At 36.3% G+C, this 13192-nt stretch overlaps 1 protein-coding gene across 3 annotated transcripts in view; it reads left to right on the top strand.

Moving 5' to 3' along the window:
- Window positions 1-13192, top strand: part of HS3ST5 (heparan sulfate-glucosamine 3-sulfotransferase 5) — a 284761-nt gene that overhangs the window by 150502 nt on the left and 121067 nt on the right. For 2 of the 3 annotated variants that reach the window (XM_019646327.1, XM_019646328.1), the window contains exon 3: window positions 3600-3710. The gene's annotated coding sequence lies outside the window, so the exon portion shown is untranslated. The remainder of the gene's footprint in view (window positions 1-3599; window positions 3711-13192) is intronic. The other variant, XM_019646329.1, reaches the window with a different exon arrangement.

Genomic DNA, 13192 nt, shown 5'->3' on the forward strand with positions numbered 1-13192 from the left:
GGAAAAATAGTTCTATGTCTCTACCCGCTCTCCCTTGGTTTCTGTATAGATATAGACCATGTTGTTTGTTGAAACAGAAGTTAAAATCAGAACATTCCCTTGAAAACACTTTCTGGTAACATTATCAGACTGACTAAAAAAAAAAAAAAGTGAGCTGCAGAGACTTGTTACACATGTATGAACCATCTGCTAAAAAACAGTGGTTCCTCCTAAATGTAATAAGGGCAAAATTGACTTAAAAATTTAGATTCCTTTAACGTTTAATCAATCATATCTTTGACTATAGGCTATTATTGTCTAGCAGGTTAAAGGATCTATCACACGTATAAAGGAAATATCAATAGTTGATTCTGCCACGTAATGGCCACGCCGGCGACCCCGCAGTCATACCTAATACAAATGGCTCACTATAGATTCACAGCTGAAACCAACAAAACATGCAAACTGACTCTGATTTATTTTAATGTTATAATTTCACAGCACTTTTTGAGCTATTTTATAAATGAGTTGATTTCAAAATGGATGAGGCGGTAACATCAAGGTTTAGCTAATTATGTTTAAATTAAATATAAGCATTTAAAATAACCATTTTAATTAAATACAGGACTCAGGCAACTAATCATTAAAAGTGGAATTGTTAACTTGAGATTTATCATTCTGAAATCACTTGTTCTACCTTTCGAATGAGTTCTTTCCTCCACTTAAATGAAAGACAAAATGTATCTCTCTGAAGTGGCAGTTAATAAAAGATGACCCTTTCTTGGGTCATAGTTGTCAATTTGATCTTGAATCAGAGCAAAGGAAAATAAAATTGCTTTACTACAGTCCCTTAGATACGAAACTGTAGTTACTGTTTGCTAAACCATTTCCAACTTGACTTATATTTTAGTTCTATAAATATCTAAGAAAAACCCTAATAATTGTAAAGCATTTATTATTGTGAAAGAAAATGGATATATTGTGTACATTTAGATACATTTTATAGAGGAGGCTCTGAAGAAGAAAACATAAATAATTTTATGATTTAATTTTTTAATTCAAATAATCTTTACAACCTCAAGAATAATGAGGAATACTACTTTGAATAGCTGTATTTTATAACTCATAACTATATACTCCAAACTTTATATTTGTAAGAATATACAAATATGCTGGTAGATTCAAATTTGCATATATTAGTTTGCATATGTTTAAAAAAATCACCATAGGGTAGTCCTTATACTGCAATGTAACTATCACTTAACATAAACCCTGATACATGTAGGTGCTTAACAAATGTTTGTAAATTAAATGAATAAACATATTGATACATTTCATAAAATATCTTTTAAAAGGCTCTCTTTTGAAACCATCATTGCTATATCTTACGTTCTACTTTAGCCTACTCAATTTAGAACATCTAAGAAAGCTGCAGTACGTCTACTTACAGATTTGCAGGGAGTGTGTTTTCCTGTTATCTGTTGCTTTCTGTGTTCTACAATTAGTACAAATGTTAAGACTCTAAAAGAGAGCAGTGTCTCTGCTGGCTGGGAGAGGGTGATTAAAAGACAAGTTAGCTTGTTTTGTTCCTTTTACTAGATACATGCAATTACTGATTGTCACATTTTTCTTTTGTTATAAAACTGAACTAATTGTAGCTACTACCCTTAGGGGATGAGGCCTATAGTATAATAAATGTTGAGTGCCCTCTTGAGTTTAGCATTTTAATTATTCATAATCATAATGATTTCTGTTTATTTAGGAATTTAGACATATTTCTAGTTTACCAAACAAATTCATAAGCACAGTAGTTGAGGCTTTGTTTTGTTTTATTTTATGTTGAGATCAGCAAGCCCATGAATGTGCCAAGAAGTTCTTACAAGCCGTGGAGCCAGTTCTCTGGCTAATAGGTGGCCACTGTTGAGGTGTGCCATGTCCTGAAATAACTGAATATGCTTTTTTCTACTCATTCTCTGATTTTTCCAGAACTATTTGGGTAGTATTGGGATTGTGAGGTGAGGAGTTGACAAGAATTCAAGTGGAAGAACTGGTAATAATGAAAGTGTGTTAATCAGAGAAGACTTTCAGTAGATTTGATAGCTGGCTATTAGCCAAGGGTATAAATTTTAAGGTCTTTTCCTTTTCTTGAAAGAGGTGGTTTGTGTGTGTGTGTGTGTGTGTGTGTGTGTGTGTGTGTGTGTGTGTTTGCTTTGCACCCTAAATACATTTGCATACAATGGACCCAAGTAAAAGATGTATATATTCAAGATAGATATTCTGGCCATTTTGGACTATAGTAATTTTTTATGTCTACTATTTTCAAATACATACTAGTATTAATGATGTATTGGGATGGGACTCCTACAACCTATTTAGACATTATATACATTCTTAATAATAGCATGAAATAAAATACCACTTTTAAAAAAGAGTTTGGTGGGGCAGCCGAGTGGCGCGTTGGTTAAGAGCTGGCTTGGGATGCCAGAGGGCCCCGGTTCGGATCCCACATGAGGGCCAGTGACACTGCCCTCTACAGCTAAGATGCTGAACAACAGCTCAACCTGGAGCTGGGCTGCTGTGAGTCACCGGTGAAGGCGTAGGCTGCAGCCCCTGCTGCATTGGGTTGCCATGGGCTACCGTGTGTAGCCAGCAGCCAGCGTGATCGGCCAGCAGCAGCAGTGAGCAGCTGTCCAGAAGCCGGTGACTGATCTGCCTCACCCGGGAAGAGCGCAATGATGGCACCAACTTGGGCCAGTGAAGCAACGTCCTCCACAACTAGACTGAAGAACTAAAGGACAGCAACTTGTCTGTTCCCCTTCCCCCAATTCCCCAGCACTGTTCCTATCCCCCAATTCCTCAATTAAAAAAAAAATCTTAAAAAAAAAAAGTTTGGCATTGCAAATCTTTTTCAATTTTCCCATCTCTTTGTTTGTTTGTTTTTTCTATCCCTCCAATATAACACTTTAATTTTAGAGCCAAACATGTACTCTGCAGCTAGTGAATTACTCAGGTCTCCTGATAATTTACATTTGACTTAGGAAGAAGCAGAAATTGCTTAATATACTCAAGTAGTAGCAATGGTAAGAATGGCTGATATGGATACTTGTGGTGTATCCATATCAGCCAGAGTGGTGTAAAAACGCCACTCTGGAGGGACGCAATATTAGCATGCTTTAAGGAGAGCACATTTACCCACTCTTACCTAAAAATTTCAGCAGGACCAAGGTTCTGCTACAAGAGCATTATCTAAAAGTACATGGGTAGCCCCCAATTTACAAGTTCATCTCAAATCAAAGGGAATTAACAATTGCATACATATTCCAGGGTTAGGCTCAAATGTGAGTTCTGCTCTTCATCAGTAAATTGCTTAAAAAAGGAACTGGAAAAAAGGAAAGGGAAGGGAAGAAGGGAGTAAGGAAGGGAGGGAGTAAGGAAGGGAGAGAGACAGGAAAAAAGGAAGGAAGGAAAGAAGGAAGGAAAGAAGGAAGGAAAAGAAATGTTCTGATCATCCACATTATATTTCTCTTTCCCAAAACAAATGTTTAATCACAGCTACTGAGGAACAAAATTTTACAAAAAGCCTAATTGGAAAATCCCTTTGCTTCTGTCTCTACCCCCAGGTGCTAATAAGCAAGGAACACGCCCAAAGGACAGGTGGTTGAGGAGAGGCCATGGAATATCCACCAACCAGATAATCATCGCTGGAATAATTGGGAAGTGTCTGAATGTAGGTATGTGTACTGAAGACTTTGTGCTCTTGCAATTCATTATCTGACTTTCCCCACTCCCGTCCATGTTATACACCTGCCACCTCATCAGCCTTTTGAAAGCACTGCTTGGCCCAAGTTGGCACACATGCAGACTGCCACTCAGAAACCCAGATGGCTCTCCACCAGGAAGTCCTTATTCTCTTGGGCTTTTAAAACATCTTCCACAATGACTTTGAACTGCCTCTGCTGTCTAATCTCAATGCTCCCATATAGAAACGTTCGTTCATCCTCGCAAACACTGAGCCTTGTTTCCTGAGCACTGATAGCCTTTGTCCTCTGTCGCCACTATCTGAAATAACTTTCCCAGCTCTTTGCTGGTTTTAGTTCTGTTTTCTCTCCAAGACCTACATCAAGTTCCATCTACATTACGAGCACTTGCTGATTTCCCCATTCCCAATATTGGTTTTTTTCCAAACTTCTGTAGAACTTGTAGTTATACCTTTTCTCTGATGTTTGACAACTTGATTCATATATTGCTTTTTCTCTCTTCATGCATCAGTCCTGTATCCTCAGTGTAACTGTTTATTTCTGGAAAGGCATGATCTGTTGAATTTTGTATACCAGAAACCCATGGAGAGGGGCAGTGGGCATGTAGTGAGCTGCTATGATGAAGCGAGGCAACAAAGGAAAGTGGTAAAGAACAGATTCTGGAATGACAGCCTGAGTATTGAGTTCTTGCTCAACCAATTACTAGCTGTGTGACTTTGGCAAGGTTTTTGTAAAAAAACTTTCTGTGCCTTCATTTCCTCATCTCTAAAATAAGAATAATAATCTTATCTATCTCCTTGAGTTGCTGTAAAGTTTGAATTAGCTAATAAATAAAGAGAATAGTCTAATACATATTAAACACTAAAAAAATCATTACCTATTACTGCAATATTCCATCTCAATTTTCTCAATAATGCTATAAAATACATAGATAGCATCACCCTCATTCTAAAAATAGAAACCTTGTGGCCCTAAGTGGTCAGATCACCACCAAAAATCACAAGAAGAGACAGAATGAGAACCAAAGTGTCTGACCCTAAACCCTGGGCTGTTCCACTCTGCACACTGCCTCATGCACAGGTGCCCAGTGACTAGTTGGTAACGATGGAATTTATCCTTCTCTAGTCTTATAGTTTAAATGAAAGTATGTTGAGATTTCACTAGATTTGACCTTTTAAAGACTATTTGCCATTAGAAATGTTTTTAGTTGACTATGTATTTTTCTTATGAACTAATCCAAAGGGGGTGGAGTCATGACTCCTTTTTGTCTGACTCAGGCTAAAATTCAGCTCAAGTATTGGGTCCTCAGGAAAGTCATGACGTATTTTTCTGTTTTTCAATGTAAAAATGCGTCATGACTTTCCCGATGACCCAATATTTCTGTTCCCAGTTACTGAAGGAGAAGGATGGATAAAATACCAACTAGCTATTCCTACCCTGGGGTATTTTATAATCTAGGTGGCACAGTATTAAAAAACAAAGCAAAAACATCTGACACCATTTTTAATCCCTCATTTTTAGGCTTCCTTTGAGATTGGCCCTTCCATGATCCTCCCCCACCCCATGTAATAATGTAGGTCGGATCCAAAAACAACACTTTGGGGTTTGGTGGAATGTGCCATGTAAGTGTAAACTATACAATGTTATAGTAGTTTCAGGTGTACAACATAGTGATTAGACATTTATATACCTTAGGATGTGACCACCACACTAAGTCTAGTACCCATCTGTCACTGTACAAAGTTATCACACTATTATTGACTATATTCCCCATTCACCTTCTTCACCCATCCCCCACTCTCCTCCCTTCTGGCAACCATCAGTTTGATCTCTGTTTCAATAGTTATCTTTTTGTTTTGTTTTGTTTGTTCATTTTTTTTAGATTCCATATACAAGTGAAATCATACAATATTTGTATTTCTCTCCCTGACTTATTTCACTTAGCGTAGTACCCTCTAGGTTTACCCATGTTGTCGCAAATAGCAAGCTATCATTCTTTTTTATTGATGAATAATATTCCATTGTATATATACCACATCTTCTTTATCCATTCATCTATCAATGGACACCTAAATTGATTCTATATCTTGGCTATTATAAATAATGCTGCAGTGAATATAGGGGTGCATATATCTTTTCAAATGAGTTTTTGTTTGTTTGTTTTCTTCCAGTAAATACCCAGAAGTGGGATTGCTGGGACTATACTTCAATAAAAAATAAAAAATAAAAAGTGCCACAAAATGCTGTCATATCTGTCAGCTGCAGCAAATATAAGCTCTAATGGAAACCATGCATTTTTCCTTTTTTTAATTTCAGGTCAATACTTTTAAAAAAATTAATCAAGCTCTGTTCTCAACCTATTGGAACTTAACACAATGCTGATGACCACATGATTCTTTTTCTTTGTGGGAGAAGCAGCTCTCCTGCTGATATGTAATTATTATGAATTTACTTTTGATTGAGAAAAGAATGGAGACCCATTGTTTCATAAAGAGTGGGGAAATTTAGATTTTAAACAGAACTTGGGGAAACAAGGGCAAATTTAATCTGCTTGTGCAGTATAACCTAACCTGAGTTGTAAGGAAATCCACATTAAATTTGGAATTTTGATAAATGAATATTCCTAGCAAGTACATAAAATGTATTCAAGTAACAACAAAAGACTAAACTATAAAATTTATAAGTTTTAAAATTATTTTATTCTACTTGAAATTATTTTGGAGAATTTACCAAGTGCCCTGTTAAACTTGGCAGACTAGCCTTCTTGGAATCTCTTCCTTTTCTAGGAAATCATCAAGTCTTGTTCTTGTCGCTGCCAAAATTCTTTGGCTGCTGTTCTTCATTTGTGCATCTGTAGCACATAGCACTGTGCTGGGATATAGTAGGTGATTGATAAATCATTAGTTAAATTAAATTTTGTCACCCTACTGATACATTAAATACATTTTGCCCTCCTGGCCCATCACTGAATTCCAGAGATCCTCTGTGAACCTAAAGGAACTACCTTTAGGTGAAGTATCACCATGAAAGGGGACTGGAAGATCTAACATTTTTTAATGCTTACTGTAGTCTAGATTTTTTTACTTTGCATACATCATTGCATTTACTCCTCAAAGTACCCCATGAAGGAGGTATTGTTATCCCCCATTTACCAATAAAGAATCTAAAATTCAAAGACATTAGCCCACATATTTAAAAATCAGGGCCGGCTGAGTGGCTCAGTTGGTTAAGAGCTCGCTAAAGAGTTTGAGCTCTGAGCAACAGTGGTTCGATTCCCGGACCAAGCTGAGCAGCTGCTGAACTGCCAACAGGTGACAGGATGGCTCAGCTTTAAAATAAAATAAAAAATCACACAGCTGATGAGAAAGAATTTCCAGTGTAAATCTAATCCAAAGACCAAGAAATGATGACATAGTAATGAAGCTGAAGTGAGGCCCAGATTTAGGGTCGTCAGGCAGGTATTCTTGACACTAACTTCAAATGACTCAGACACATCATATAACCTCCTCATGCCTCAGTTTCCTCATCTCATATGACATTATCATGAGTATCAAAAATTTTAATTTGTAAAATGGCTTTGAAATTATTGTGAATGCTATAAACAAACAATAGTCATGGGTCTGGTAAATAGAAACACTGAAACAGTTACGTTCCCAAAAGGTTTGAAATTCCTAGCCAACGATGAGAGGAAGGTGAAAGCAATGAAAGAAAGCAAAGACCAAAGAGAAAAAAACACCAGGCCTGTGGAGGGATTTTGGGAGCAAATCTTGAAAAGATTATTCTAGTACCAGTGCTGACCCAAGGCTGTTCCGTTGTGGCAGTTACCCTTATAATACGTTATGTCATGTTTTAAAATGTAGGTGTGATGGCCATAATGACTAAGCTGAGGATTGCACATAGGACAAAACATTGGGAATCAGGACTGTTGCATACGGGACCATATACCTTGGATAAGGATGGCTGAACTCCAAGCTACTCATTTGAAGGATTAAGAGTAATACTCTCCTTAAATGCATGGTTCTGAGAGTACATGTGCACCTCCCTGAGTACCTGAAACACCCCAAGGGCCTCAATGGTATCCAGCCTCCTGCTTCTTAAAACAGTCTGTTCAAAGTTTTTCACAGGAATTAATGGCACTTCAAGTTGTGGCCAATGTCTGGTTTTGACCTTATGAATGTTGAAGGGAAGCAGAGGTATTTGATGAGTTGATGAGTTACTAAGCATGCACTTCAGTTAGTATGTTAGTAATAACAGCTCAATCTTATAAAACTGAAAAGTTTTAGCATTTAATTGCATTCCTACTGAGTTTAGATAATAAATCATTAATCTCACTCAGCATATGACCTAATGCATGTATTTAGATTTAAGAAAGTTATTTAGTATAAGAATATACTGATATTCTTTCTTTCCCTTTGTTTGCATGAAAGTTCCAGAAACCACCTACCAGGTTTTTAAAAATTGTATTTTAACCCAAAAGAGAACAGGCAACCTAGCTGATATTTTAAACAGTGTTCAAGATGTCAAAGAGAAATGAAGAAACCGCTTTCATAAGTGTCTTTTGTCAAAGCTTGCCTAGAGGAGGCCTCTGTTTTCAAGATCTACTACTGAGATGGAGAATCTATGATAGATTGCTCAATTTCATCTGACCAATTTTAACTGTCATGTATCTCAAGAAATATAGATCTATGACAATAACACATTTAACTTTTTTTTAATAGCCTCCTTAATATTTGCAGTTTATCATTATCTTTAATTATTAAGCACCTTGATGGTAGAATGGGGTGTAAGGATAATTATTAGTACAATACAGCAACAAATGGCTAATTTGAGAAATTATTTAGAGTGTATTCCTAAGTTATAAATGTATTTTATAAACTATAAATTGCTCTACAAATAATATTTATAAGAATTATATAATACCAAATTATGTTTTTCTGCACAGTAGTGAAGTATAATAGAAAAAGACTTTTCCTAGTTCTATTATTTAAAAAAAATACTTGTGAACATGGGTTCTTCAATACACAGCAGGATGGTACCTGTCTGGAAGAAGACTCACAAGAATTATAATATCCACTATTCATCGAGTGCCTATTCTAGGCTAGACATTTCAAAATAGATCATTCTCAGTCTTCAGAATGTCCCTGCAAGGAGACTTCATTTTCCCTATATATCGTCTTTTACAGTTGGGGCTCAGATAGGTTAATAAAAAGCTTAGTGAACTAGTAAAATGCTAGTGCCACAATTCAAACCCAGATCTATACTCATACTTTTTAACTATTAGGGAAGACAGTTGCCTCCATAAAAGATAGGAGGCGATGAATGAAAACAAAAAATTATTGGGCCAGCCAAGTGGCACGCTGGTTAAGAGCTGGCTGGGGATGCCAGCTCTGAGCAGCAGGGTCCTGGTTCGGTTCCCACATGAGGGCCAGTGACACTGCACCCTCTATAGCTAAGATGGTGAACAACAGCTCTACCTGGAGCTGGGCTGCCCTGAGTTGCCGGCGATGGCATAGGCTGCAGTGGGGCTGCAGTGGGCTGCCATAAGCTACCGTGAGTGGCTGGCAGCTGGCATGAGCTTCCAAGAGCCGCCGTGAGTGGCTGTCCAATGGCCGGTGACCAATCTGCCTCACCCAGGTAGAGCGCAATGATAATACCAACATGGGCCAGTGAAGCAACGTCCTCCACAACTAGACTGAAAAACAAAAGGACAGCAACTTGTCTGTTCCCTTTCCCTGATTCCCCAACGCTGTTCCCCTCCCTCAATTCCCCAATAAAATCTTAAAAAAAAAACTCTCAAAATAATATTTACCATTTATTAATATTCCAGGTACTGGGCTAGGTACCCTAGGGACTTTAAGTTTCTTATCCTAATAAATGGCTCGAAAGAGGTTTATTCATCTAAGATTTTTCAAACGAATTGGATATTAATATTCCCATTTCCCTCGTGAACAATTTAAGATTCAAAGGCATTGAGTTACTAACAGAAGATGGCGCACCTGATAAGTAGCAGAGCCAAGTTTCCTACTCGGGTCTTGTTGAATTCCAAAATCCATGTTCTTACTACAGAATATTATAAGCTACAATATATTACTGATTTATAAAACAAAGACTCTGGGCTGCTGCATACTTAACTTTTCTTCTCTGAATTTATTTTTTAAATGATTTTAGTTTTGTTTAGATATTACTGAACTTTCTGTTAATAAGGAACTTTCATAAAATTAGTACTAATTCAATAAATATGCACTAGTTTATGTTTATTCTACTGCTGCCCAAGTTTATATCAAAGTCAGATTTCAACATTATAAATCTCGTGTGCTCAGCTTATGTGTCATAATCTAGAATTTCACTAAGAACTTAAAAATTAAAACAGATTTATGAAACTCAGGAAAATGCCTTACGTACATAAATCGCTATTATGTACATAAATCGCTATTATGAATACCGCAAGTTACAAACACAATTGAATAGCTTTCATCCTCATCTTACAAAAAGCCTATAGCAGCATTTGCATTCATTCGTTAAACAAGTGTTACTGATTGCCAACTATTTTCATAACTCCGTGCTAGGGAGATTAGCAGAGAATAAGAATGCAAAGACCCCTGACCTCAAAGAGCTTTATAAATTAATTAAGGGAAAAGACATAGAAGCTACTAAGCAATAAAAACTGGTTAAGTAACATTGCAACAGTGAACTAAATCATGTTTAATTGGAAAAAAAAATAAAGAATGCTCTAATTTCATGGCTGAAGGTGCTGACTGTTGGTTAAAGTAGTGAAAAAAGCCTCACAGGAAAAGGCAACTGGCTGAGTAGAAAGGACAGATGGCACTAGCCAGGCAGGCACTTAGGGTGGAGGTAGCCAGAGAGCAGGTGCATTTATTATCCTGAAGGCTTGTGTAGAGGAACTGGGAAAGACAAGATGGGAAAAGGTGAGACCAGAAAGCCAATGGCTCTGATTCCAGCTAAGGACTCTGGCCTTTGGCCTCCAGGTGATGGGGAGTCATTGAAAAATTTTGAGCAGGGGAACGATATAATTAAAATAGTGCTTTAAAAAAGATTAATTTGGCAGAACTGGGCAGGATGAATTTATGGAAAGAGAACAGGAGCAAAGAAACTACTGCAATAATTCAGTTCGAAGGTGATGAGGTTCTGGGCAGAAGTGACAGTGGTGCTAGAAGGAAAAAAATAAATGCAAGAGACAGTACAAAGAAAGACATGGACAAGGTGACGACTAGATGTGGGAGAGAAAGACAGGATAAATTAGCTTTCAATTCTGTTTGGGAACTTGTATCCTTTACAAAGTATACAGAATTATTTGGACACCATACATAATATTCATGGTCTGAGATACCACTGGATTCAAGGAAGATCTTGCTTTTATTCAATGTAGCATTTCTGTTAGCCAAATATACAGTAAAGTCTTACTTTCCAAGAGATAATAAATATTATTACAAACATGTCTGAGAGAATAGTTGCAGCTTTATGTCATAATAATAATTAACAATGGTAATAATAACTACAGTTATAGGATGGCAGCATTAGATGAGTAATGAAAATTCAGCTAAACAATGATGTTTAATTTACCTCCAAAATTCCAATTTATTAGTGTAGCAGTTGTTATGTTATCTTCCAAACTGACTTTTAAAAACCATTAATTGATTGTCTAGAGCAGATTATTTTCACAGATATGTTGATATGATTCTCTAGGGTTTATTTGATGCTTCCTCCCAGGATTAAGTCCGTTGTCTTCAAAATGTCTTTATATAAATATTGTACTTTACAGATGGAAAAACTGAGCCATAGAGAAAGTGAATTAATGATGTATTCAGAGTAATATGATAGCTGAAGACTACCTTTCCTGTGGGTTCAGTGGACTTCATTGATAAAATAAGACAAGAAAGAAATCAACATCCTTTTTAATTGTTTAGGTTCAGTAAAAATAAGCAGTGCTGGGCAAATGCACCCTTCCTCCCCAAAACACACACACACACACACACACACACACACACACACACACACACACACACACTCCATTGCATTACTATGATGTATATATATATCAGTTACTTCAAAGAGTAAGTGTCATTTTAATATTACTTTGATGCTGTTTTTCATCCATCAAGTAAAACTTATTGTGGCTTCTAATATTAATTCATTCCCCACTTAGTATTGTTAAAAAATATTTATGATCTGGTACACAGCAAAACATACTGTTATCCATTTCCCCCCGCTTTGATGAAAAACATTCTTCAGCTGTTTTCTACGTATGGATGTTGTCAAAGTTTGATGGTAATTTATGTTGTCAGTCCATTAAGTTGATTTTATGGCAGCCAACACAACTATTGTCCATTTATAAGAAACCCAAGGATCACTCTAGGTCTCCATGAAGGCCGTTTGATACCTGCCCTCCCATATGGCTGACCTTGAGGGGAGTTGAGTTTGGTAATTTATGGCAAACACCATCTAGAAGACCTATTTGCAAGATTCACTGTCATTTAGTGCTAAATGATCATTGCTGAATCCAGAGACAATCTGAGCTCCTGACAGAGCAATCCCATAAAAAATATTACCTACCCACCCAGGTGTCCTTTCCAATTATCTGGAGTAGAAATTAATACTTTTAAAAGCTGAGAGTTTTTGAAAGGTTATTACAATTTATTCCAGCAGTTTCTTTTGCACATTATGATGAATTAGTTTATTACGCCATTATTTTCCATGTCAGCTTTTTAGAAGATTGAACCATAATGTTGAAACATTAGTGTGAATGGCAAACATACTATTTTAGAGCTGAGTAATATATTTCTTTGAGAAAAATGTGCTAAGTTTTTAATAACAGGTAATTTTATGTTTATGTTCCCTAATGCTATTGTCAGGTATTATTTATTTCTGTTTGGTAAGAACTGGAGAACTTTCTTGTAAAATGTTAATGGTGGTTTAGACAGATTTTAGAGTCATTGTAAGAATATATTACTTAAAAGTAGAAAATATAAATTGTAAGTGTTTTTCCCTGAAAGCTAATATTTTTTAAGGTTTTTTTGACACCAGTTAAATATATGATTACTTGCAAGGTGAGTAATACTTATGTCTCAATTTTTTCTCTAAATGTAGTAGATTGTGGGGCAGTTGGGGTGGGGGGGGTGGAGGGAAGGGTCGTTCATTTTCTTAAGGTCTTAATGACTTTCAAATTTTTCGCTAATAAAACTTCTTTATCTTAAATGATCTGTTGCTTCATAAATCATGTAGTGATGCTTCATCACTTACAGATATTTTGTAAATAATATTAATTAGCACTTTGATAGAGATTTATCTTTTCATTCATTGTTCTCTATTACATGTCTACTAAAATAGTAAAGAAGTATAGGTTATTTCCTATTTACCAAATACTCATTGTACCTCTATGTGACAAAGATTGATTAGAAGTATTCTAAAGAGTACTCAGTATTCTATATTTTTAGTCA

This window comes from Hipposideros armiger, unplaced genomic scaffold, assembly GCF_001890085.2.
Source record: "Hipposideros armiger isolate ML-2016 unplaced genomic scaffold, ASM189008v1 scaffold_101, whole genome shotgun sequence".
Taxonomy (NCBI): Eukaryota; Metazoa; Chordata; class Mammalia; order Chiroptera; family Hipposideridae; genus Hipposideros; species Hipposideros armiger.